Here is a 24,962-nt window from a genome sequence, read left to right as displayed (position 1 = left end):
GATATCATGTGCTATTCATTAATTCATTCAGTCAGTCAGTAGTTTAACAAATATTTCAGTATCATCTATTTACCAGGCACTATTATTACACAGTAAAACCTGCGAAAGCAGAACCTGTATAAGGCAGAAACCTGTCATAGAAGGAAAATTCAAATATTTTCCACCAAATAGAGAGCTATAGAAAAGTGGTGACTGCACCTTGTCAAAGGTGGAAAACTTGTGAGATCTGGAAAAACAAGGCAGTCCCATCAAGTTCCAGCCGGCTCTCATAAGTTTCACTGTATTTTGATCAGCAGTGAATAAGAAAGATAAGGTCCTTGCTTTCACTGAGTTTGCATTCTAGAGGAGTAAGCTGAACACTAAACCAAAACAAATAAGATAATTACATTCCTTGATATCATACCAGATGCTGTATGGAGTGGCCAGGGATAGGACTTGGGTTGATGGGATGGCCAAGCACAAAGCAGATCCTCAATAACATTTCTTGAACTAATAAAGCTAAGTAGCATAAGAAAGGATGAGTTAATAATTGACAAGGAAATCCTACACAAATACCACCATAGGAAACCCTCTAAATGAAATAATGCTATAATTATTTATTAAGTAATAAGTATATTATTTATTGAGTAGTTATAAGCCAGGCACAGTGCTAAGTACTATAGCTCTGCATATTAAGTATTGTTGTTAGCTGCTGTTGAGTTGACTACGACTCACGGGACCTTATGTACAACAGAACAAAACACTGCCTGGTCCTGCATCATCCTCACAATTACCAGCATGTCTGAGTCCATCATTGTGGCTATTGAGCCAATCCATCTCACCAAGGGTCTCCCTTTCCCTTGTTGGTCCTTTACTTTACCAAATAGAATGTTGACCTCTAGCTACCAATTTCTCCTGATGATGTGTCCAAAGCAAGCATGTTGGACAATGTTCTTTTGTGATTCATAAAGTTTTAATTGACTAATTTTTTAAAAATATTTTATTGTACTTCAGGTGAAGGCTTACAGAACAAATAGTTTCTCATGAAATAGTAGTACACATGTTGTTTTATGACATTGATTAACAATCGCACGACATATTAACCCTCTAAATTCTCAACCTTTTTTTTTTTGGTGAAAATACACATAGCCAAAGATACACCATTTCAAAAATTTCTACATACACAGTTCAGTGACATTGACTACGCTCTTCCAATTGTGCTGTTATTCTCACTTAAGATGAAGGCTTACAGAACAAAATAGTTTCTCATTTAACAGTTACTACAAATGTTGCCCTATGACAATGGTTAACAATCTCACAACACATCAACAATATCCTTACTCAATCTTGGGTTCCCTATCACCAGCTTCCTTGTCCCCTTCTGCCTTCTGGTCCTTGTCACTGGACTCCTGTACCTCGTTAGTCTCATTTGGTTTTAAGGGGCTGTCCACTCCCAGGCTGAACAGTGAACCTCGGAGGTAACTTCACCACTGAGCTGAAAGGGTGTCTGGGGGCCATACTCTCGAGGTTTCTCCAGTCTCCTTTAGGCCAGTAAATCTGGTCTTTTTTTTGTGAGTTAGAATTATGCTCTACATCCTTCTCCAGCTCTGTCCAGAACCCTCTGTTGTGATCCTGGTAATTGACTAATTTTTGGCAGTAGATTGCCAGGACTTTCTTCCTAGACTCTCTTAGTCTGGAAGCTCCACTGAAACCTGTCTACCATAAGTGACCTTGCTGGTATTTGAAATACTGGTGGCATAGCTTCCAGCATCATAGCAACATGCAAGCCACTACAGTACAACAAACTGACATAGATGGTGGGTATATTAAATACTGTAAATTAATTATGCCATTTACTTCTTATAATGGCCCTGAAAGGTAGGTAGCAGGCCCATTTTATAGATGAATAAAAAACTCAGGAGTTTAAGTGACTTGTTCAAGTTCACAAAAGTAGTAAGTATCAGAACACAGATTCTAATACAGCTACAAACTCAATGCTTTTAACCACGGTGTAAGAGCTGGTAAAATTTTCTAAATGAGCAGCCAATTTGAGGGAAGGGTGGTGGTTTGTCTGTGTGAAAGACCTTTTGGATCTTTGGCAGAATTAAGTCTGTTTAAGGATAAGCCTATAAATTAAATTTGAAGTGTAAAAGTGCCAGTCAGTAGGATAAAAATTATTACCCTTGCTAGAAGTAATTTCTCCCTCCTATGATCTCCTATAGTATATGACTGTACTACTATACCACTTACTTTGTATAATTGAGCAAGATATTTAACCTCTTTCAATTCAAATTTCCTCATCTGGCAAACAAATATCTGCCAAGCTTGATCAAGTGAACTACTGTATAAGACAGACTTGTAAATTGGAATAGCGTTTTAATTCTCTTAACAAAATATAAACTACTTGAGGGTGGTCACTGGGTTATATATGTCATTTATGCCCCACAGCATAAAAAAGCATAATCATTTTGTGTATGTTTGTAGGCGTTCAGTAAGTATTACATGAATGAATGAACGAATGAATGAATGAATGAGTCATCAGGCTTCTCACCCATTACAATAATCTACAGCAGGAACATGTAGGCTGGTACGGCTCTGCTAGTAATTCTGGTTATTTTGATACCTTTGAGTTCACCTGAGCTGTACCTTGGATTTTAATTGTAAGACAGTTTTTGCTTCTGAGAACCATTTTAGTTCATTTTTAGCAACTTGCCTGATGCGTAAATAGTTTGGCAGAGAGTGGGAATGTGATATAGTGGGAGCAGCTGGCTTCCTGACGCAAGAACACTTCGAGTTTGTGGTGCTTAGCTGTAGGTACAGCTGAGATACCGTACCAGATGCCGTACAATATTCATCAGAAATAGGTGGATTTTAATGTGATCATTGGAACTAAATCTAGCTCTTAGGCTCTAGTCTCCAAAGTTGAAGTCTGAAATTAAAGAATATAATATGATCTGGCACCACTGTTGTTTGAATAACATATGCTCCTACCAAATCTGAGAAATTGGTTTGTAGATTAACATGTAGAGCCGCTCATATTTAAAAATGACAGTATTCCAAAGTTGTTTATTTGAGGGTGTCCTCTCCATAATGCATTCCTCCAAAAAGGTGGCTTTAGTTTCCAGCTCTGGCTCTGATCATATTTACTTAAATAATTTCTTCCACATCTCTTCCCTTTATTTTCATTGTGGCACAGGAATAGGGGACAACCTTTAACCACCTTCCTGTGTACTAAAGAATAGTTATTCATGGAGTGGGCCTTAGGACCAGATGGAATAAGCAGCGATCTACACATGATCTCAAGGGGTGGTTTGAAGGCTCTTCTTGTGTGTTTTTAAATGCCTCTACTGGTTAATGGGGAGTCCCTTGAATGGTGCAAATTGTTAGCACACTCAGCTGCTTAACAAAAGGTTGGCGGTTCAAGTCCACCCAGAGGGTCATCAGAGGAAGGGCCTGGCAATCTACTTCTAAAAAATCAGCCCTTGAAAACCCTTGACAGTCTTAAGAAGTTCTGGCCAGATATTTTGTAGAATGTCCTTCAATTTGGGTTTGTCTGTTGATGCTTTCCAAATGACTAGACTGGAGTTATGGGCTTTTGGGAAGAATACCACAGAATTAAAGTGCTCTTCTCTAGGAGGTAGAGTTAACCTCTGTCCACACCCTTCACCTTTGAGTGTAGGCTGACTCAAATATCCAAAGAGTATAGAGAAACCTGGCAAAGACTACCTTAACCAAATGATAAAGGTTAGCATCAGTAGTGATAAGTCATGTTGATGTGAAGTATTGAGTTGAGCAGATTTTGATACAGAGGTAATATGTGAACAAGACCTGATTTTTGAGAAAGTCTTGCCTACTTTATGATTTTCCATAGACTGAATTCACTAAAAAACAAAACAAAACCAAATCCGTTGCCGTTGAGTAGATTTCGACTCATAGCAACCCTACAGGACAGAGTAGAACTGCTCTGTAGGGTTTCCAAGGAGCAGCTGGTAGATTTGAACTGCACCCTTTTGGTCAGCAGCCGAGCTCTTAACCACTGAACAACCAGGGCTCCAATTCACTAAAAAGTACATATAATCTATAACAAAATTAATTTAAATCTGGATTTTCTCAGATTTCTTCTTATATTCCACAGTCGTTCACTACTCAATACCAAAGATTATTGTTGTCATTTTGTGGTGTGTGCATGTGAGACATAGGGAGGGAGTAGGCGAGCAGCCTTCAGGCTGTTTATGCCTGTTTTTATAGTAATCCACAAGTATACCATATCAGCAATTGCAATAATCAAAACCTAGATTGAATCAGACATGGTCATTAATAAGTTAATTTGTAAAAGTCCTAATTTCACATCTTTATAATTCTCATTCAACTTACAGTTGACTGAATTAAGCACTATTATTATAACCTAAATAGTTTTATTTTTGTAGCAAATTTAATGGGTTTTTTTGTTTATCTCAATTAAAATGTAATATGGCTACTTTACAATGTGGGATGTGATTAGTATTGCATTAGTAGATTGAAAATCTGTATTCTAGGCCCTGCCCCATTACTTTCTAAATATGACTATGACTAATTCACTTAACTCAATTTTCTTATCTATACAATGGGAATAATAATGCTCTAGCTCTGTTTACTATTCAACATGCATTCTCAGAAGTACTCAATTTAAATAGATTCTAAAGGCCATTAAATAATTTGGAAAAAAATCCTTTTGAACAAAATATTAAGCAGCTATTAGCTGCTCCTAATAGGTTGTTGTAAAGATTAAAGAGATCATGTAGGACTTCTGGAAAGATGGCAGGTAAGCAGTAAAGTCAACGTAATTCCTTGTAAATAGACTTTTAATAAATTACAAATATGAAAGAAATAAGATCATGTACATAACGCATAGTGCCTGGCACATAATAAATTCTCAGTAAACAGAATATAGTAGCTGGTAGAGGTAGAATTTTCTATTGCCCAGTTTCCCTGATCCTATTTGAGTAAATAGTCAGCTAAATCTTGTTAATTCTCCATAGGGCAAGGCTTATAATTATTTATAATTGCTAATGAAATTATAACGGAAGCTACCTAATAAGATGTTAAGGATGCTATTGAGCGAATTCCTGCATGTCAGCTGAAGGCTGAACTAGATGACTTTTAGGTTTCTTCCAGTTTTATGATATTATATTTTAATACCTATTGTACCTACCTCACAAGGTTCTGATAAGGACTGAGATAATATATGTGAAAACCATTTGTAAACAGAAAAGTACTATACAAATGTATAATATCATTATATTATATATCAAGTAAGCTAACAGAGATTTCCTTGGTAACCATAAGAACTAACTTTATTTACTGGAAATTAAAAGGTACCCCAGATGTGTTGAGATTTTTTTTTCTGATGAGGCCAAGAGTTTGTTGTTGTTTGTTTATGTTTGGTTTCCTAGCTAGAGGAGTATAGCATTTTTTAAAATATACCATACATTCTGCTATTTCTTCTACTCCATTTAATCTGTGACAATTTTTCCTAAAGCAATGCCCAAAGGTGTTGCTATGGTCAAAGTATAATTCAGCATTTCCATTAAGGAGACATCTTTTCAAAAGCCATTTTAAAATAGACAATAGCTGTCCACAATCAGATTCACTCAGCTTGATGCCAGTGATCTTGGTCTAATTTAAGCAGCACAGAAACAATTTTATGGTAAATTCAGAAGGGAAGCTATGACTTTGAATGATTTTGAACCATGCCACAGTCTACTGCCAACTATTTCCTCTTCTCAGTATGAGAATAATACCTACTTTGTACTGTTATGGTTCTTCTGCATAAAGAAAAACATTTTATGAACCATCTTTTTTTTTTTTTTCATTGTTGACCCTACCAGATCTTTTCAAAATCAAACTGTAATTTTATTCTCTGGTTCCTAAGAAGTAGCATTTAAAGGAAATTGCAGTAAATTACTCTATCCTTAGTTTGAATTTTACTTTAACACCATGAACAAAGGCATTTTCCTAGATATTTTTCATACAATTCCTGAAAATAGTCTCTCAGATCTTTCTTAGTATCCAAAGCCAGGCTGAGATTCTCATTTTGTCCCCAGCTACTGTATTTTGTCACTTCTCCTGTTAGCATTCCTGTTTCTTTTTTTCCCTTCTTCCCTGGTTTATTTTCTGAATTTAACAGTGGGGAATCCATTTGACTGTGCTCACAGCAGGTAATAAGTACTATGGTAGTCACTGGATTGGTTTCTCTGGATGGTTAAAAGAATAAGAGTGTAATTAAGCTTTTCCGAAGCTGCCAACTGTATTGAGGGTTTGATGCATATTTTAAGGCCTATTTAAAAATAGTTCCCTCAGAAATTGAACTATTTAACCACTACAATTCCTTAGGGCATATTCATTTATCAGGTAGTGAAGATTACTTAGATTACTTGAATTTGTGTTAAGTTGTGTTGTTGTTGTTGTTAGGTGCCGTCGAGTCAGTTCTGACTCACAGCAACCCTACGTGCAACAGAATGAAACACTGCCTGGTCCAGCGCCATCCTCACAATCTTGTTATGCTTTAGTCCATTGTTGCAGCCACTGTGTCAGTTCATCTCGTTGAGGGTCTTCCTGTTTTTTGCTAACCCTTTCCTTTACCAAGCATGATGTCCTTCTCTAGGGACTGATCCCTCCTGATAACATGTCCAAAGTATGTGAGATGTAGTCTCGCCATCCGTGCTTCTAAGGCGCAATCTGGCTGTACTTCTTCCAAGACAGATTTGTTTGTTCTTTTGGCAGTCCGTGGTATATTCATTATTCTTCGCCAGCACCATAATTCAAAGGCATCTTCTTCTGTCTTAGTCATTGTCCAGCTTTCGCATGCATATGAGGTGACTGAAAACACCATGGCTTGGGTCAGGTGCACCTTAGTCTTCAAGGTGACATCTTTGCTTTTTTAACACTTTAAAGAAGTCTTTTGCAGTAGATGTGTCCAATGCAAGGCGTTGTTTGATTTCTTGACTTCGGCTTCCGTGGTGTTGATGGTGGATACAAGTAAAATGAAATCCTTGACAACTTTTAACATTTTCTCTGTTTATCATGATGTTGCTTATTGGTCCAGTTGTCAGGATTTTTGTTTTCCTTATGTTGAGGTGTAAACCATACTGAAGGCTATTGGTCTTTGATCTTCATCAGTAAGTGCTTCAAGTCCTCTTCATTTTCAGCAAGCAAGGTTATGTCATCTGCATGAAGCAGGTTGTTAATGAGTCTTCCTCCAATCCTGATGCCTCATTCTTCTTCATATAGTCCAGCTTCTCAGATAATTTGCTTAGCATACAGATTGAATAAGTATTGTAAAAGGATACAACCCTGACACACACCTTTCCTGACTTTAAACCATGCAATATCCCCTTGTTCTGTTCGAACCACTGCTTCTTAATCTATGTACAGGTTCCTCATGAGCACAATTAAGTGTGTGGAATTCCATTCTTCAAAATGTTATCCAATGTTTTTATGTTTCACACAGTCGAATGCCTTTGCATAGTCAATAAAACACAGATAAAATCTTTCTGGTATTCTCTGCTTTCAGCCAGGGTCCATCTGACATCAGCAATGATATCCCTTGTTCCACGTCCTCTTCTGAATCCGGCTTGAATTTCTGACAGTTCCCTGTCAATGCACTGCTGCAGTTGCTTTTGAATGATCTGCACCAAAATTTTACTTGCCTGTGACATTAATGATATTGTTCGATAATTTCCACATTCTGTTGGATCACCTTTCTTTGGAATAGGCATAATATGGATTTCTTCCAGTTGGTTGGCCAGGTAGCTTTCTTCCAAATTTCTTGGCATAGATGAGTGAGCACTTCCAGCACTGCATTCATTTGTTAAAACATCTCAATTGGTATTCCGTCAGTTCCTGGAGCCTTGTTTTTTGTCATTGCCTTCAGTGCAGCTTCGACCTCTTCCTTCAGTACCATCGGTTCCTGATCATATGCTACCTCCTGAAATGGTTGGACGTCAACCAGTTCTTTTTGGTATAGTGACTCTGTATTCCTTCCATATTTTTTTTTTTTTTTGAGGTAATGACTTTGTTTTTCAGTTAACATAACCAGCCCACAGTACAGCATACTAAATCACAAAGACTTCTGGAAGTACAAATCCAAGGAAGGTAATACTTCTACTAAGATACAAAACTTTGGCAAATCAAGACAGTACTCTTTAATACAATAAAATCATATTTTTTTTGGAATCACATATTACCTTAGTGATAATTTTCGCTCCAAAAATATCATTTAAGTACCAAATCAAAGCACTGTGGTTTTTTGATGGTAGTTTATAGCAGAGCAAGGTATTTTATACAAATTAATATGTCTTTTAAAAGTATACAATTTCTCCTTTTAAAGTGAGTTTCTTTGTGCATGCTTGTTGAAGTTCAGTGTAACAGTGCAGCCTGTGTACCCAAAAGTGGCTCTACTTTGTTCTGGGATTGGTCCAAAGCCAGGTCAAGTTCCAATGCATGGAAAGCCTTCAAATTCTACCTACAGGAGATTCAATATGCCAATACCAATTTCAAAGTACGTTTTCAAAAATTGTTAAATTTTCACATAAATTTTGGAACCCTCAAAATAGAAGGTCATTTCAAATCACACTATATTTAGATGATCCCTCCTATTTAGAAGCCCTGTACCTCTTTGTTTGTTTAGATCAAAAGTCACATAGACTTTCTCCAGCTTATTTTTTTTAAAAAAACCTACCTAAAATATAGTTGATTTCTTAAATAACAAATAAATATGCTGCCGGCTTGGAGACCTGGGACCTGACATTGTACACCACTTTTGTTGTCATTTCTCTACAAATGCTGCTGCCGCCATCTGTGTCCTCATGCTTCCTCTAGCCGAGGCTGTCAGTTCTTCAATCCTCAGCATTTAATTTATGGATGACCCATTCCATGGCTTCTCAGCCTTTGTTGGCATTTGAAGATATAGTACTTGCTGTGAGGGCTTCTAGGTAACTGCCGAGGCTGACTCCTTTCACAGTGATTATGACTTCTTGAGTCAAAACAGGTTTTTCTGGGTCCTGAGGATGTGGTTTGTATTAAGTCTCTCGTCTACTGAAACCATATTTGTAAATAAAATATTAGTAGATTTAAGTTCCATTGTCCTTTCTACAGGATCAACCACAGAATGTTCTTACACATACATTTTGGTTCTTGCTGCACCGATAAGAGATTTCACAATGGAGGGCAGGCTCCACTCTGTGCTGAGAAGCTGGTGGCTGTGCAGCTTTCCAGAGGGATATACGTGTCTGTGCAGGACATTGACGCCAGTGATGCTGGGGTTCATCAGGTTGGGGTATTTCTGCGTCGCAGCTGTTGTGACCATTTCCCAGGGGTGGTCAAAGACACGCTCCAAGGCGACCTGCGCGATGTCTGGGTGGCGCTAGGAGAGAAGGAGGCAAACAGGCAACACCTGCTCCTGCCCTGCCCCCTTCTATCTTCTTTTGATGCTTCCTGCGTCGTTCAGTATTTTCCCTGTAGAATCCTTCAATATTGCAACTCAAAGCCTGAATTTTTTCTTCAGTTCTTTCAGCTTGAAAAATGCTGAGCGTGTTTTTCCCTTTTGGTTTTCTAACTCCATGTCTTTGCACATGTCATTATAATACTTTCCTTTGTCTTCTTGAACCACCCTTTGAAATCTTCTGTTCAGCTCTTTTACTTCATCATTTCTTCCATTCGCTTTAGCTACTCAACTTTCAAGAGCAAGTTTCAGAGTCTCTTCTGACATCCATTTTGGTCTTTTCTTTCTTTCGCGTCTTTTTAATGACCTCTTGCTTTCTTCATGTATGATGTCCTTGATGTCATTCCACAACTCATCTGGTTTTCGGTCATTAGTGTTCAATGCATCAAATCTATTCTTGAGATGGTCTCTAAATTCAGGTGGGATATACACAAGGTTGTACTTTGGCTCTCATGGACTTGTTTTAATTTTCTTCAGTTTCAACTTGAACTTGCATATGAGCAACTGATGGTCTGTTCCACAGTCGGCCCCTGACCTTGTTCTGACTGATGATATTGAGCTTTTCCATTGTCTCTTTCCACAGACGTAGTTGATTTGATTCTTGTGTACTTCATCTGGTGAGGTCCACATGTGTAGCCATTTAAGTTGTTGAAAAAGGGTATTTGCAATGAAGAAGTCGTTGGTCTTGGCAAAATTCTATCATGATTTCTGGAGTCGTTTCTATCACCAGGCTGTATTTTCCAACTACCAATTCTTCTTCTTTGTTTCCCCCTTTTGCATTCCAGTCACCAGTAATTATCAATGCATCCTGATTGCACATTTGATCAATTTCAGACACAGAAGTCAGTAAAAAATCTTCAATGTCTTCATCTTTGGCCCTAGTGGTTGATGCATAAATTTAAATAATAGTTGTATTAACTGGTCTTCCTTGTAGGTGTATGGATATTATCCTATCACTGACAGCACTGTACTTCAGGATAGATCTTGAAATGTTCTTTTTGACAATGAATGCAACACCACTCCTCTTCAAGTTGTCATTCCTGGCATAGTAGACCATATGATTGTCTGATTCACAATGGCCAATACCAGTCTATTTCAGCTCACTAACGCCTAGGATATCGATGTTTATGCGTTCCATTTCATTTTTGATGATTTACAGTTTTTCTAGTATGATTTCCAGATTTGTACTATGTACGTTCCATGTTCTGATTATTTAATGGATGTTTGCAGCTGTTTCTTCTCATTTTGAGTCGTGCCACATCAGCAAATGAAGGTCCCGATAGCTTGACTCCATCCAGATCATTAAGGTCAACTCTACTTTGATGAGGCAGCTCTTCCTTAGTCACATCTTGAGTGTCTTCCAACCTGAGAGGCTCATCTTCCGGTACTATATCAGACAATGTTCCGCTGCTACTCATAACGTTTTCACTGGCTAATTCTTTTCAGAAGTAGACCACCAGGCCCTTCTTCCTAGTCTGTTTTAGTCTGGAAGCTCAGCTGAAACCTGCCCACCATGGGTGACCCTGCTGGTATTTGAATACCAGTTTCATAGCTTCCAGCATCACAGCAATGCGCAAGCCCCCACAGAACAACAAACTGACAGACACGTGGGGGTTGTGTCAAGTAGAAGAAAATCCTCTCTAATGTAAGTCTAGGTCTAATCCTGTACTATCTCATTCTGATTTGAAATGTTTAATTACTTTATTTTATTTTTTTAAACATTTCTAACATCTTTTATTTATTTTTTATTGTGCTTTAGTTGAAGGTTTACAGAGCAAATTAGTTTCTCATTAAACATAATTTACTGATATTTTGTGGGGTGCTTTTTACCTACCAAAAATTCCCTAAAATAGCTTTTTACAAATGATATACACTTAAAAAATGTAGGCTTTAAAAAAAATTAACAAGAAACATTTATTCAGATACTTTTAAAGATGCTGATTCAGCCATGATCTTTTCTTCTTGAACCAAAGTCTAAATCTAGATAAAATACAAAAAGGGGATTGTTCTTATTAGCTGCAGTTACAAGGTCTAAAATATTTTATCTAAGTAAACTGGGATGTTGCTATCTTTAAAACTTCAAGCATTCTGTTGTTGTTTAAGTTGCTGTCAAGTCGATTCTGACTCATGGCAACCCCATGTGAGCAGAGTAGAACTGCTCTGTAGTGTTTTCAAGGCTGTGACCTTTCAGAAGGAGCCCCAGTGGTGCAGTGGTTAAGTGCTTGGCTGCTAACTGAAAGGTTAGCTGCTCCAACCCACCAGTGGCTCCGTGGGAGAAAGATGTAGCAGTCTGCTTCTGTAAAGATTACAGCCTTGGAAATCCTATGGTGCTGTTCTACTCTGCCATATAGGGTCACTATGAATCAGAATCGACTCAGTGGCAGTAGGTTTGGTTTTTTGATTTGGGCTTTTTGCCAGACCTGTCTTCTGAGGTGCCTCTGGGTGAGTTCAGATTGCCAACCTTTGGTGCCACCTGAACCGTAAATGGGAGCAGAGCTCTGGCCTCCAGAGTCATAATTTCCGCATTGGTTTGAGTCGAAGTGCTATGACAAGGTAATTTAAGTTTAAATTTAAAAGGTAAGAGATGCCTTAAGTTTTATGACTATCAAAAGATAATGCATAGGAATAGTCAGTTTCCTACATAAGAGAAGAAAGAAAATCATGAGAGGAATGTGGCATTTAGGAACATATAAAAGACCTGGGGGAAGAAAAAAATGGATAATTGGAAAGAGGAATATAGGGAAATATACAATCACTGGACTTGAAAAGATCTTGAATAGTAAACGTTTAGCTTTCATCCATTCATTCAATAAATATTTTTTGAGTGCCTTCTGTGTACAGATTCCCCTAATACTAACATCTTATGTAACTATGTATATTAATCAAAACTAATAAATTAACATTTGTACTAACTTACTTTTTTTTTCTGACTTACATTTTTAAAGGACATCTCTAACTTTTGTGGGCAGAATAGAATTTGGGGTGGAGGGAGCAAGGTGGAAACAGGGAGGTGATGACATTAATCCAAGTGAGCATAATGATTATTTAGTCCAGGGTGGTAGCTATGAAAGTGGTAAGAAAGAAGTAGTCAGATTTTGAAGACAGAACCAAGAAGACATGCAATAGATTGGATTTAGGGTGTGAGGTAAAGAGAGGAATAAAAAAATGACTCTAAGGTTTTTTGGCCTGAGCAACTAGGAAGATGTTAAAATGAAGATGTTTACAGGAGGAACAGGTTTAGAAAAAAGGTGGTTGGGAATTAAGAGTTTGATTTGGGATGTGTTTAATAGATTTGAGATACTTACTAGATATCCAAGAGTAGGCATTTAAGTTTAACACCTGGAGTTCAGGTGAGAGATTTGGACCAGAGACATGTAGTTGGGAGTCATTAACCAGTTACCATGGAGTCGATTCTGACTCATGGTGACCCTGTGTGTGTCACAGTAGAACCACAGACTTTTAATGGCTGATTTTTCAGAAGTAGATCACCAGACCTTTCTTTCAGGCACATCTGGGTGGACTTGAACCTCCAACCTTTCAATTAGAAGTTGAGCACCTTAATCATTTGCACCTCCCAGGGACTCCTGGCAGTCATTAGCATATTGATAATATGTAAAATTTTGAGATATGATAAGATCTATGAAGTGGGTATAAATAGAGTAGAGGTCAAGAACTGAACCCTGGGCATTCCTATATTTCTAGGTCAGGAAACCAGCAAAAGAGACCAAAAGAACTACCTAGTGAGGTAGGAAGACAACCAAAAGGGGAGTTGTGACCTGAAAGAGAAGCCAAAAAAAAAAAAAAGATCGAGAGAAATGATCACCTCTGTCATATACTGTTGATAGTGCAAATAAAATGACAAATTGGCAGTTGAATTTGGCAACATAGTAGAGCAGTTTTAGAGAAACAGTGGAGATAAGAGCCTGACCGAATGAATTTAAGAGAGGATGGGAGTAGAGAAAGTAGAGACAACAAATATGAGTTGTTCCTTCAAGTTTAGTTGTAAAGGGTGGCAGAGAAATGGGACCCTGACAAGAGGGATGAGAAGTGGGTCAAGAAACCTATATTTTAAACATTGGAGATACTGCATACTGATGAAAATGACTAGTAGAGGAGGGGAAAATGACGAGAAAGGAAACAATTGCAGGAAATCCTTGGTTTGTGAGAGAGAATGGAATCTAGTGGATAAGTGGAAGCGATGAACTTAGATAGGAGCATAGAAAATTTTGTCATTGTAATAGAAAGGATGACAGAGTTTATGGGTACAAATGCACACTGTCTGGTAGATTTGGTGGTAGAAGCTTATGTAAGTTCTATTCCAATTGTTTCCATTTTCTCAATGAGAAACGAAGCAAGACCATCAGCTGTGAATGAGGAGAAGGAAGGAGGAGAGCACAAATTAATTAGGAAAATATATAGGTTGTTAAGCAACACTAAAGGTCCAATTAAAGTTAGTTTCATGAATTTAAAGTAAGACAAGTCAGTTTGTTTGAGTTTTACTCATGCCATATTCAGCTGTTTGGGTGCTGGGTAGAGCAAGGAGAGAGTTGGATTTAGCCAGGATTTTACCAAGTGAGTTTGACAGAGAGATAGAGGGATAAGAGGTTTCAGAGTTTATGCAAGGAAATGATGACAATATGACATGACATAACATAACATTACATTACATAGTATAACATAATAACTTGATGAAGGACCAAGGAAGGAGGGGAATGAAGACTGTAGAGGAAATGAATTGAAGGTATTGGTGGAATTAAAATTGTTGAAGTCCAGGTTCTATAGGGAGTGAGTTCCTATAGGGAAAGACAGGGGCTTAGTGGGTAGAGAGTGGGATGCTTAAAATGGACATTGTGAACAAGCTTTAATTATTAGTAATGACATGGCCCAGCGGATGATCATAGATGTAGGTGGATGAATTGAGATAGAAGACAAGATCGTTGGAGGTGAGAAGGTCAAGGAATAAGATGTCTGGGTGTTGGAAGGCTCATCTGTGTAAATATTTAAATCACCAAAATTATGAGAAGAGTTGTGGTGGAGAGACAGTGACAGTAAGGTTTTGTTGTTATGTTGTTGGGTGCCATCAAGTCAGTTCTGACTCATAGTGACCCCATGTACAACAGGCTGAAATGCTGCCCAGTTTTGTACCATCCTCACAATCATTGCTAGGTTTGAGCCCATTGTTGCAGCCACTGTGTCAGTCCATTTTCTTGAGGGTCTTCCTCTTTTTCGCTGACCCTCTGCTTTACCAAGCATGATGTCCTTTCCCAGGGACTGGTCCCTCCTGATAACATGTCCAAAGTACGTAGGGCTCACCATATTCCCTTCTAAGGAGCATTTTGGCTGTACTTATTCCAAGACAGATTTGTTTGTTCTTCTGGCAGTCCATGGTATATTCAGTATTCTTTGCCAACATCATAATTCAGAGGCATCAATTCTTCTTTGGTCTCCCTTATTCATTGTCCAGCTTTCGAATGCGTATGAGGTGATTGAAAATATCATGGCTTGGGTCAGGTGCACCTTAGTCCTCAAAGTGACATCTTTGTTTTTAACACTTTAAGGAGGTATTTTGCAGCAGATTTGCCCAATGCAATACATCGTTTGATTTCTTGACCACTGCTTCCATGGGCATTGATTGTGGATCCAAGTAAAATGAAATCCTTGACAACTTCAATCTTTTCTCCATTTATCAATGGATGTTGCTTCTTGGTCCAGTTGTGAGGATTTTTGTTTTCTTTATGCTGAGATGTAATCCATACTGAAGGCTGTAGTCTTTGATCTTCATTAGTAAATGCTTCAAGTTCTCTTCACTTTTAGCAAGCAAGGTTGTGCCATCTGCATATCGTAGGTTGTTAATGAGTCTTCCTCCAGTCCTGATGCCATGTTCTTCTTCATACAGTCCAGTTTTTTAGATATTTGCTCAGCCTACAGATTGAATAAGTATGGTGAAAGGATACAGCCCTGACATACACATTTTCTGATTTTAAACCATGCAGTGTCCCCTTGTTCTGTTCGAACAACTGCCTCTTGGTCTATGTACAGGTTCCTCATGAGCACAATTAAGTGTTCTGGAATTCCCATTCTTCACAATGTTATCCGTAATTTGTTATGATCCACACAGTTGAATGCCTTTGTGTAGTCAATAAAACACAGGATAAAAAAATAAATAAAACACAGAGTGACACAGTGGTTAAGTACTCAGCTGCCAATTGAATGGTTGGTGGTTCGAACCCACCAGCAACTCTAGGAGGAAGATGTCACAGTCTGCTTCATAAAGATTACACCCTTGGAAACTCCATGGGGCAGTACTACTCTGTCCTACAGGGTCACTGTGAGTCAAGATCGACTCGACAGCAATGGGTTATAAACATCTTTCTAGTATTCTCTGTTTTCAGCCAAGATCCATCTGACATCAGCAGTGATGTCCCTCCTTCCACGTCTTCTGAATCCTGCTTGAATTTCTGGCAGTTCCCTGTTGATGTGCTGCTGCAACCATTTTTGAATGATCGTCAGCATAACTTTACTTGCATGTGATATTAATGATACTGTTTGATAATTTCTGCATTCTGTTGGATCACCTTTCTTTGGAATGGGCATGTATATGGATCTCTTCCAGTCGGTTGGCCAGGTAGCTGTCTTTCAAATTTCTTGGCATAGACTAGTGAGCGAGCACTTCCAGAGTTGCCTCTGTTCGTTGAAACATCTCAACTGGTATTCTATTCCTGGAGACTTGTTTTTTGCCGATCCTTTCAGCACAGCTTGGACTTCTTCCTTTGTACCATTGGTTCTTGATTATATGCTACCTCCTGAAATGACTGAATGTTGACCAATTCTTTTTGGTACAGTGACTCTGTGTATTCCTTTCAACATCTTTTGATGCTTCCTGTGTCATTGAATATTTTGCCTATAGAATCCTTCAATATTGCAAATCAAGACTTGAATTTTTCCTTCAGTTCTTTCAGCTTGAGAAATGCTGAGCATGTTCTTCCCTTTAGGTTTTCTGACTCCAGGTCTTTGCACATTTCATTATAATACTTTACTTGCTTGTATCTGAAATACCAGTGACATAGCTTCCAGCATCACAGCAACATGCAAGCCACCACAGTATGACAAATTGACATGCAAGTGGTGGGACAGTAAGTTAGGTGCTAAAAATTCAACTAATGAGGTGGTGTGATATGAAGGTCTACTGAAGAGTCTGGTGGTGGTGGGTAATGTATGATGTAGTCTGATAGCATCAGTTTCAAAGGGAGAAAGGAAGACATTGGTCTCTAGGTGGCAATGAGAAACAAGGAGGACACCTAAACTGCCTTAAGGCCAGAAAGTAGAAAACTGGTACTGCCTGAGAGGGCTCCAGGGAAAACACTATCTTCAGGGTAATAAAACATTGATTAGTTCAAGATGGTGAAAGAAATGAAATGCTCAGAGAAGATGCTGATGATAGGGGATTTTGTTGATAAGAGACCTTGAGTTCCCAAGGGTAGAGGAGTTGAGGAAGAGGGGTGTAAGTCTAGATCAGTTTAAGGGATCTGGATCAGTTAATGGGGATGAGAGACTATTATGTAAGGGATTACCTGGGAGATGTTGGCTTCTTGTGGTGACTGGAATATAGGGTATGATTGGATTGATACTTAAAGGGGATGATTTTCAACCCCAACCACTACACTACCTAGGACTTCTAAATGATGTTGTTGAGTCGGCCCCCGACTCATGGCAACCCTATACACAACAGACCAAAATGCTGCCTGGTCATGCACCATTCCCCTTGATTGGTTGCAGATTGGACTGTTGTGATCCATGGGGTTTTCATTGGCTGATTTTTGGAAGTAAATCGCCAGGCCTTTCCTAGCCCATCTTAGTCTGGAAGCTCCACTGAAACCTGTTCAGCATCATAGCAACACATAAGCCTCCACTGGCTGCACATGAGGTGCATTGGCTAGGAATTGAACCCAAGTCTCCCGAGAATTCTACCACTGAACCACCACTGCCCCCATAGGATTTCTAAATAGCTCATAAATAAAACATTGTCAGTTTTTATTACTGTTCTATTACCATATTACCATTACTTGTTAATGCCATTTATTTATTTATAAAAGCAATACAATCTCATGATCAAAAATTCAAGTAATACATAATAATATATCTTTAATATCCTTCTGCATCAAAATATATGTTGTTGTGTGCTGTCAAGTCGATTCCGCCCCACAGGGTTTTCAAGGCTATAATCTTTATGGAAGCAGATTGTCACATCTTTCTCTCCTGGAGGAGCTGATGCCGACCTTTCAGTTAGCATCAAGTGCTTAACCACTGCGCCACCAGGGCTCCTTATCAAAATACATAGATTTACCTTATTCTTTTTAATGACTTCACTGAATTCCATTGTATTTAACCAGTGCTGTATTGATGAACATGTCTCAGTTTTTGCTGCAGTGAACATCTTGGAATATATGTCATGAAATACTTTTACAGTTATATCATAGGATAAATTTCTAATGCTGGGTTGAAAATACATGTATTTTAAAAATATTAGATATAGCCAAATTGCTCTTCAGCATGTTTTAATCAATTTATACTCTCATCACCAGTATCTGAGCATATTAACTTCTTTATACTTTCTCCTCCCTCCACCCATTAGATGTTACATGGTAATGTTATTTAAGTGATTTGTGTTAATCCATATTCAAAATATTCTAATTGACTTATTAAAATTGATTGTCTCTGGTGAAGGGAACTGAAAGAAGTATACTATTGCTTTTCATTGTAATACTTTTTATGTATTTTTGGTTTTTAACTGTATCCTTGTTACTTGGGATGGAGATATATATATCTATATATAGATACACACACATATATATACAATCAAAAAGTGATAATAAACAGTCAAATATTAATATAACCTTAGAGACCACCACCAATTAATTGTGCTGTCAGATTAATTTTTGTGTGTGTATCTCCTAATAAACTTCTGCCATTTCTATTTAATTCAAGAGTAGCTTGAGATTTTTAGGGGAAGCTGAGTTTTAGAGAACTGTTACCATTTACATGGTATTTGTGGAAATTGGATTGTTTTCAATAAGTAAAATAGAGAAAAAATTAGATGTCAAGGCTGATATGTATCTACAACTTTGGATTTAAAATGTTTACTTTCATTAAAACAACCTTATTTTTTCTAACTGAACTGACTTTATACTATGTGAATGTTATAAATTCAAATATATAAAATAAATGTGCACTTGAGAAACAAGTTATAACTCAAAATTATGAAAATAACTCATGATTTTTAAAAATGTGGACTAACATTGTGATCAGAGATTCTGTGCTTCCTTTTAACTTGTCACAATTTAGTGTTTTTTTTTAACTTCATCTAGATTTGTCAGAACATATAGACTTGTAATAAATAACCTTGCTTTCAAGTATATTCATTTTTATACTATAGTGATACATTGCTTTTAAACTAGCAAGATAGCATTTTCAGTCTTGTGGCCTTCTGCAGCTACCTTTCCAAAAACAGTTAAATAATGGAGTTTTTTGTTGAAGTGTTTGGATTGCAATTTCTTCACTGTTCTCAGTTTCCCAAAATAGATACATCAGGTGCCTCTGTTACTATAACAGTGTGACCTCAAAGAAATTCATTTAATTCTTGGTTTAACATTGAGTAATACTTTTCTATCTTTAGAAGTCTCTCACATATCTCATTTATCAAGATTATACTTTGAAGGGACCTTTTATAATTGATGGTAAACAGCCAAAGTTAAAATTGTGGACAACAGATTATATACACACTGGACAGGAACAGTAAGGGTAGCATAATTCCATATTTCATCGATGGATTGACGTACAGTATGATTAAAAGACTTGTTTTCTTGAGTCTTAGGTCAGTACTCTTTCTAGTTTTGATAGTTCCTACTTTCATATTACTCTCCTGCTAAAGCTGCTATTAAAATTAGCAAAGGCCAACACCCTAAAGAAAGTAGTCTAGAACTAAAAGGAAAAAGGAAAAAGGAGTAACAAGGTAGTGTAAATGGTTAACGCACTCAGCTGCTAACCAAAAGGTTGGATGTTCAAGTCCACCCAGAAGAGCCTCAGAAGAAATGCCTGGTGATCTACTTCTGCAACATCAGCAATTGAAAACCCTATGGAGCACAGTTCGACTCTGACACGTGGGGTCACCATGAGTTAGAACTGACTCCATGGCAACTGGTTTTTTTAAAAAGGAAAGAGTTTAATTAAATATCACATTTTAATATGAAAGTACACTACAGCATTAGTATTGTACTAATACTGATACTAATCCTTTAAACCTGTGCCCATCGAGTTGATTCTGACTCATAGTGACCCTACAGGACAGAGTAGAACTGTTTCCAAGGCTTAGGTAGGTAAAATTTTTTGTGGGCTCAAGTTTTTCTTTGTTTTATTTTCAAACTATTTTGTAGTGCTTGCTGTGCTAAAAGAACTAAAAGTTGAAATTCCTAAAGATGTATTTGGGTCCCTTCCATTGACTTACCATGAATGTAACTTTGTAGAAAGTGTTTTTTTTTTTTTTTTTTTTTACAATACCTTGTGTTTTTTTAAAAAATAAAAGGCTGTCTTTACTGGAAAGCTGTATAAAGTATGCTGTCTTTGTAAGGCTACAATGATGAAAATAGTACATCTTTTAGGTTGTACCCATTCTAGGTATACATATTATTTTAGTTTCACTTAACCTCAGTAATTTTTTCTTTACTACACACACAAGCCCTCTGATAATGAATCCACTAGTTTTAATCATTTTATATATATTTGCAATTCTATAACATTTTTGACACATATTGCCATTGCTAGGTACCATAAGCTAATATCTTCTTTGTTTAGGTTATACTTTCCCCTAATATGATCACTTAAGGGATTTTTTCATGAAATGGTACCCTCTATTCTGTTTTCTATCACTTCAGAATTCATTCATGACATTCGGCTATTTCTGCTTTAAACTATATTATTAGGGAATTGATTATCAAAGTATTATCAGGGTTATCAGATATAAACTAATCAATGTGTGACATTTGTATTTCTGGCTTCTTGGAAATATCAAATTTCTATGATAATGTCTATTAAATGTAGATATAATAAAAGATTGTCACTTGACAGTGTTTTTGCTTTTTAAAGTAGTATTGTTTTGTCTGGCAAGTGCAACCAGAAACAAAAAGTCTCTTACTATAGAAAAATGTACTATTCAGATTAGAAGTATTCTGATACTATTATCAGGACTATTTGACATTTGAAAATAATTATATTATCTTAACTCTTAAAAATTTTTTTATTGCAAATTAAAATCACATTGAGATACTACTACACACCTACCGGAATTGCTAAAATTAAAAAGACTGACGATACTAAATGCTGGCAAAAATGTGGAACAACTGAACTCTATATATTGTCAGTGGAAATGTAAAAATGGTACAATTGGGGGGGGGATCACTCTCTAGATAGTAGACATTTGTTATTTTTGGTGAGAGGAAAGGCAATACTGAATGTGGATGAAGTGTGTACAACTTGACCGAGGTAAATGATGATGCAAAGAAGTACACAAGAATAAGGGATGTTATTGGTAAATGCTATAACATATACAATTTTGCAACAACAGCTGTAACAACCAAAAAAAGTATGTGAGTGGTTACATAGGTAGACATATACACATGTGTGTAGAGGAAAGTATATGTGTGTACATACATGTACATATATAGGTGTATCTGTAGGCATATGTATATATATGTTTGTGTATGCTGCACATATATTCATATATATAATAAAGCACATAGGGGGCACAGTCATGGATACTTCCAAGATATAACCAAACACCTTGTAGGATTTGTTTACTGGGTTTGAAGGCTTAGGAACATAGTCTCATCGGACAACTTGGTAGGTCAATTGGCACAACATAGTCCGTAAAGTTTATGTTTTATATCCTAGTTTGGTAAGTAGCACCTGGGTCTTAAAAGCTTGCGAGCAGCCATCTAAGATACAACTGTTGGTCTCTACACGTCTGAAGCAAAAGAGAAAGAAGGAAACCAAAGACTCAAAGAATAAGCTAGTCTACAGGACTTACTGCTTACACAAACCATAGCCTCATCTACCCTGAGACCAGAACTAGATGGTGCCCAGCTACCATTATCTACCGTTCTGGCCAGGACACAATAGATGGTCCTGGATAGAATGGGAGAAAATTGTAGAACAAAACTCAAATTCTTAAAAAAAAAGGCCAGAATTACTAGACTAGTAGAAAGTAGAGGAACCCCTGAGACTATTGCCCTGAGATATCATTTAAATTTTAAACTGAAACCACTTCTAAAGGTCACTTTTCAGCTATATAACAAATTGGCTCATAAAATAAACAATATCACCATGAGTACTGTGCTCCTTTAAAAAGGAAAAAAAAAAAAAATCTATATAAGACCAAATGGTCAACATTTACCCTAAAGCAAAGATAAGGTTTTAGGGTGGGGGGGTGGACAAAGAAGCTAGATTAATGGAAATGGAATAACCAGAACGAAGTAATGAGAAAATGTTGACACAATGTGGAAAATGTAACTAATGTCACTGAACAATATGTATAGAAGTTGCTAAATGGGAACCTAATATGCTGTATGAACATTCACCAAAAACACAATAAAGTATTTTTAAAAAATGTTGTAATCACTTTGGGGAATGATTTGGCAGTTTCTTAAAAACTAAACACTCACCTATCCTATGACCCAGCAGTTCCACTCCTAGGTGTTTGCTCAAGAGAAATGAAAACACATGTCTACAAAATGACTCACACAGAAAGTTTATAGCAGCTTTATTCATCATTCCCCAAAACTGGATATAGCCCATATGTCCATCAACAGAATAAACTGTAGTATATTCATACAATGGAAACTACTCAGCAATAAAAAAGGAATGGGCTATTAATATGCAAAAATATGGGTGAATCTCACAAACATTTTGCTGAGTGAAAGAGGCCTTATATAAAAAAGCACATAATATATGAGTCCATTTATTTGAAGTTCAGGAACAGTCACAACTAATCTATGGTGGAAAAAAATGAGAACAGTGGTTGTCTCTTGGAGGATGGGGATTGACTGGAAAGGAGAATGAGGGAACTTTCTGGAATAATGATGATGTCCTATATGTTGATAGGGATTTGAGTTACGCAGTCTATACATTTATTGAAATTCAGTGAATATATACTTAAGATTTGTGCATTTTAGCGTATGTAAATTTTACTTAAAAACTGTAAGCAAATATTGAATCCTAAATAATGATATGTATATTAAAGTATTTAGGGGGAAGTGTACTGCTATCTGTAGATTACATTAAAATGCATTAAAAAATAAGATGGATTAATGGATGGATAGATGGATTGCAAAATATTAATGGCAGGCTCTAAGTGATGGATATCTGAACATTCATTGTAAAATTCTTTCAGTTTTTCTGAAGTTTGAAAGTTTTCATAGTAGAATACTGGGGAAGGGGGAAAAATTTGGTACCCTCAAAAGCAAATGCTTCCTTATTTATTCCATAAAGAGAAGCAAAATAAGAATAACCTCTGAAAGTTAAGTCACTTGTTTATTATGTTTCAGGCTGGACGTAAGGGTTCACAGAACCAATATGAAACACCACTAGGTTTCTTTATGTTATCATGCTGTCTTAGTTATCCAGTGCTGCTATAACAGAAAATACCACAAGTGAAAGGCTTTAACAGAAATTTATTCTCTCACAGTCTAGTAGGCTAGAAGTCCAAATTCAGGGCACCAGCTCCAGGGGAAGGCTTTCTCTTATCTGTTGGCTGTGGAGGAAGATCCTTGTCATCAGTCTTCCCCTGGTCTAGGAGCTTCTCAGTGCAAGGAACCCGGGTCCAAAAGACACACTTGCTCCTGGCACTACTTTCTTCATGGTATGAGGTCCCCTCCACCCTCCGCTGGCTTCTCGCTTTTATATCTCAAAAGAGATTGATTTAAGACACAACCTAATCTTGTAAGATTGAGTCCTGCCTCATTAACATAGCTGCATCTAATCCTGCCTCATTAACATCATAGAGATAGGATTTACAACACATAGGAAAATCACATCAGATGACAAAATGATGGACAATCGCACAATACTGGGAATCATGGTCTAGCCATGTTGACATACATTTCTGGGGGACACAATTCAATCCATAACACATGCTATGTTGTTTAATATACATCAGTGGGAAGTTAACTTGTTTGTCTATTCTCAACTCATTACTTCAAATTCTGGTAGGTTTGGAAGGTCTTTAAAATGGGATACGTTGTTACTATTTTCAATATCTTCCTACATTTATCCTGAGCATTTACTTGATATTCTATTACAATTTATAAGAATCAAGTATTTGAAAAGCCATTTATTGGAACTTCTACATAATCACGTGTAGTTAAAATAAAGTGGAAAAAGAAATCACAGCTTTTTCTCCTCAGTGACTTACTTAATTCTGGTGAATGCAGTTGGTTCTGCGCATATGTTAGCTACACAGAGTAGAAAGAAGGAGTTTACAATCTGCCACAGATTTTGCCTGGCTTGTTTTCCTTAAGCTGTTGGAAGAATTTAGAGGGCAGGAAGGAGAATGGAAGGTAATTACAAAAACTTCACAAATTTTGGTTGATTTGAAAATGTTTCTTGATATTAACTCGTTGTATATTTTCACTTAAGCAGGATCTCTAAATTTCATCCAAAATGCATGCAACAAATAATTTAAAGATTTTAGGCTTACAGAGAAAAATCTGAGGGTAAAATGACTAATCCAAGGTCATAGCATAAATTAAATAGCATAGAATTAGAGTTTAGAATTACTGATTTCTTACATATTGGTTTTCCTATTGGAATCACTTCTTTTTATCTGTAATTCATTGTTTTATAGGTGAATGTATTTGCTTCAACTCACTGAGCATGTACTCCTTAAACAAAATATCATTTTAGCTTGTTTGCTATACTCAAGAATCAAGATATTTAATGCATGTGTTACTGTATTATGGGAGTAACTACCACTCTCTCTGAAAAGCAGTTCAATCCCCAGAAAAAAATAAGGGCTCATTATAGGTTTTTAAATAGCAGAAAAACAATGACATTGACTGTTTCTCTCACAAAACCTCGTGTGCACACGCACGCGCACACAGGCACACGCACTGGCACACGCCCTAAGAAGGTGAGAATAAGAAAGAAAAAATGCAAACTTCATTTTTAATAAGAATAGGAGATATCTTTAACACCAAATCACAAAGTTGAGAAAGGGCTGTCAAGTGCAACAAAGGCCAAATAGGTATGAAGAAATGATAAGACAGAATGTGTACATGCAGTTCTCATCAGAAGCCAATAAACAGAGTATATTCTCCAAAGAAGGTGGTATGCCCTGGGGAGCAAATATAAAGAATTTTGTGAAGTTACCTCCGAGGTTCACGGTTCAGCCTGGGAGTGGACAGCCCCGTAAAACCGAATGAGACTAACGAGGTACAGGAGTCCAGTGACAAGG

At 37.1% G+C, this 24,962-nt stretch overlaps 1 protein-coding gene and 1 pseudogene across 1 annotated transcript in view; one reads left to right on the top strand and one right to left on the bottom strand.

Annotated features, from left to right (window-relative positions):
* PPM1E (protein phosphatase, Mg2+/Mn2+ dependent 1E) overlaps positions 1–24,962 on the top strand; it is a 211,952-nt gene that overhangs the window by 122,327 nt on the left and 64,663 nt on the right. The gene's annotated exons all lie outside the window — the stretch shown is intronic.
* LOC105756358 (PRELI domain containing protein 3B-like) overlaps positions 8,786–24,962 on the bottom strand; it is a 56,816-nt pseudogene continuing 40,639 nt past the window's right edge.

This window comes from Trichechus manatus, unplaced genomic scaffold (assembly GCF_000243295.1).
Source record: "Trichechus manatus latirostris isolate Lorelei unplaced genomic scaffold, TriManLat1.0 scaffold00054, whole genome shotgun sequence".
Taxonomy (NCBI): domain Eukaryota; kingdom Metazoa; phylum Chordata; class Mammalia; order Sirenia; family Trichechidae; genus Trichechus; species Trichechus manatus.
The sequence above is the reverse complement of the archived record's forward strand: the minus strand, read 5'-3'. Positions and strand labels throughout refer to the sequence as shown.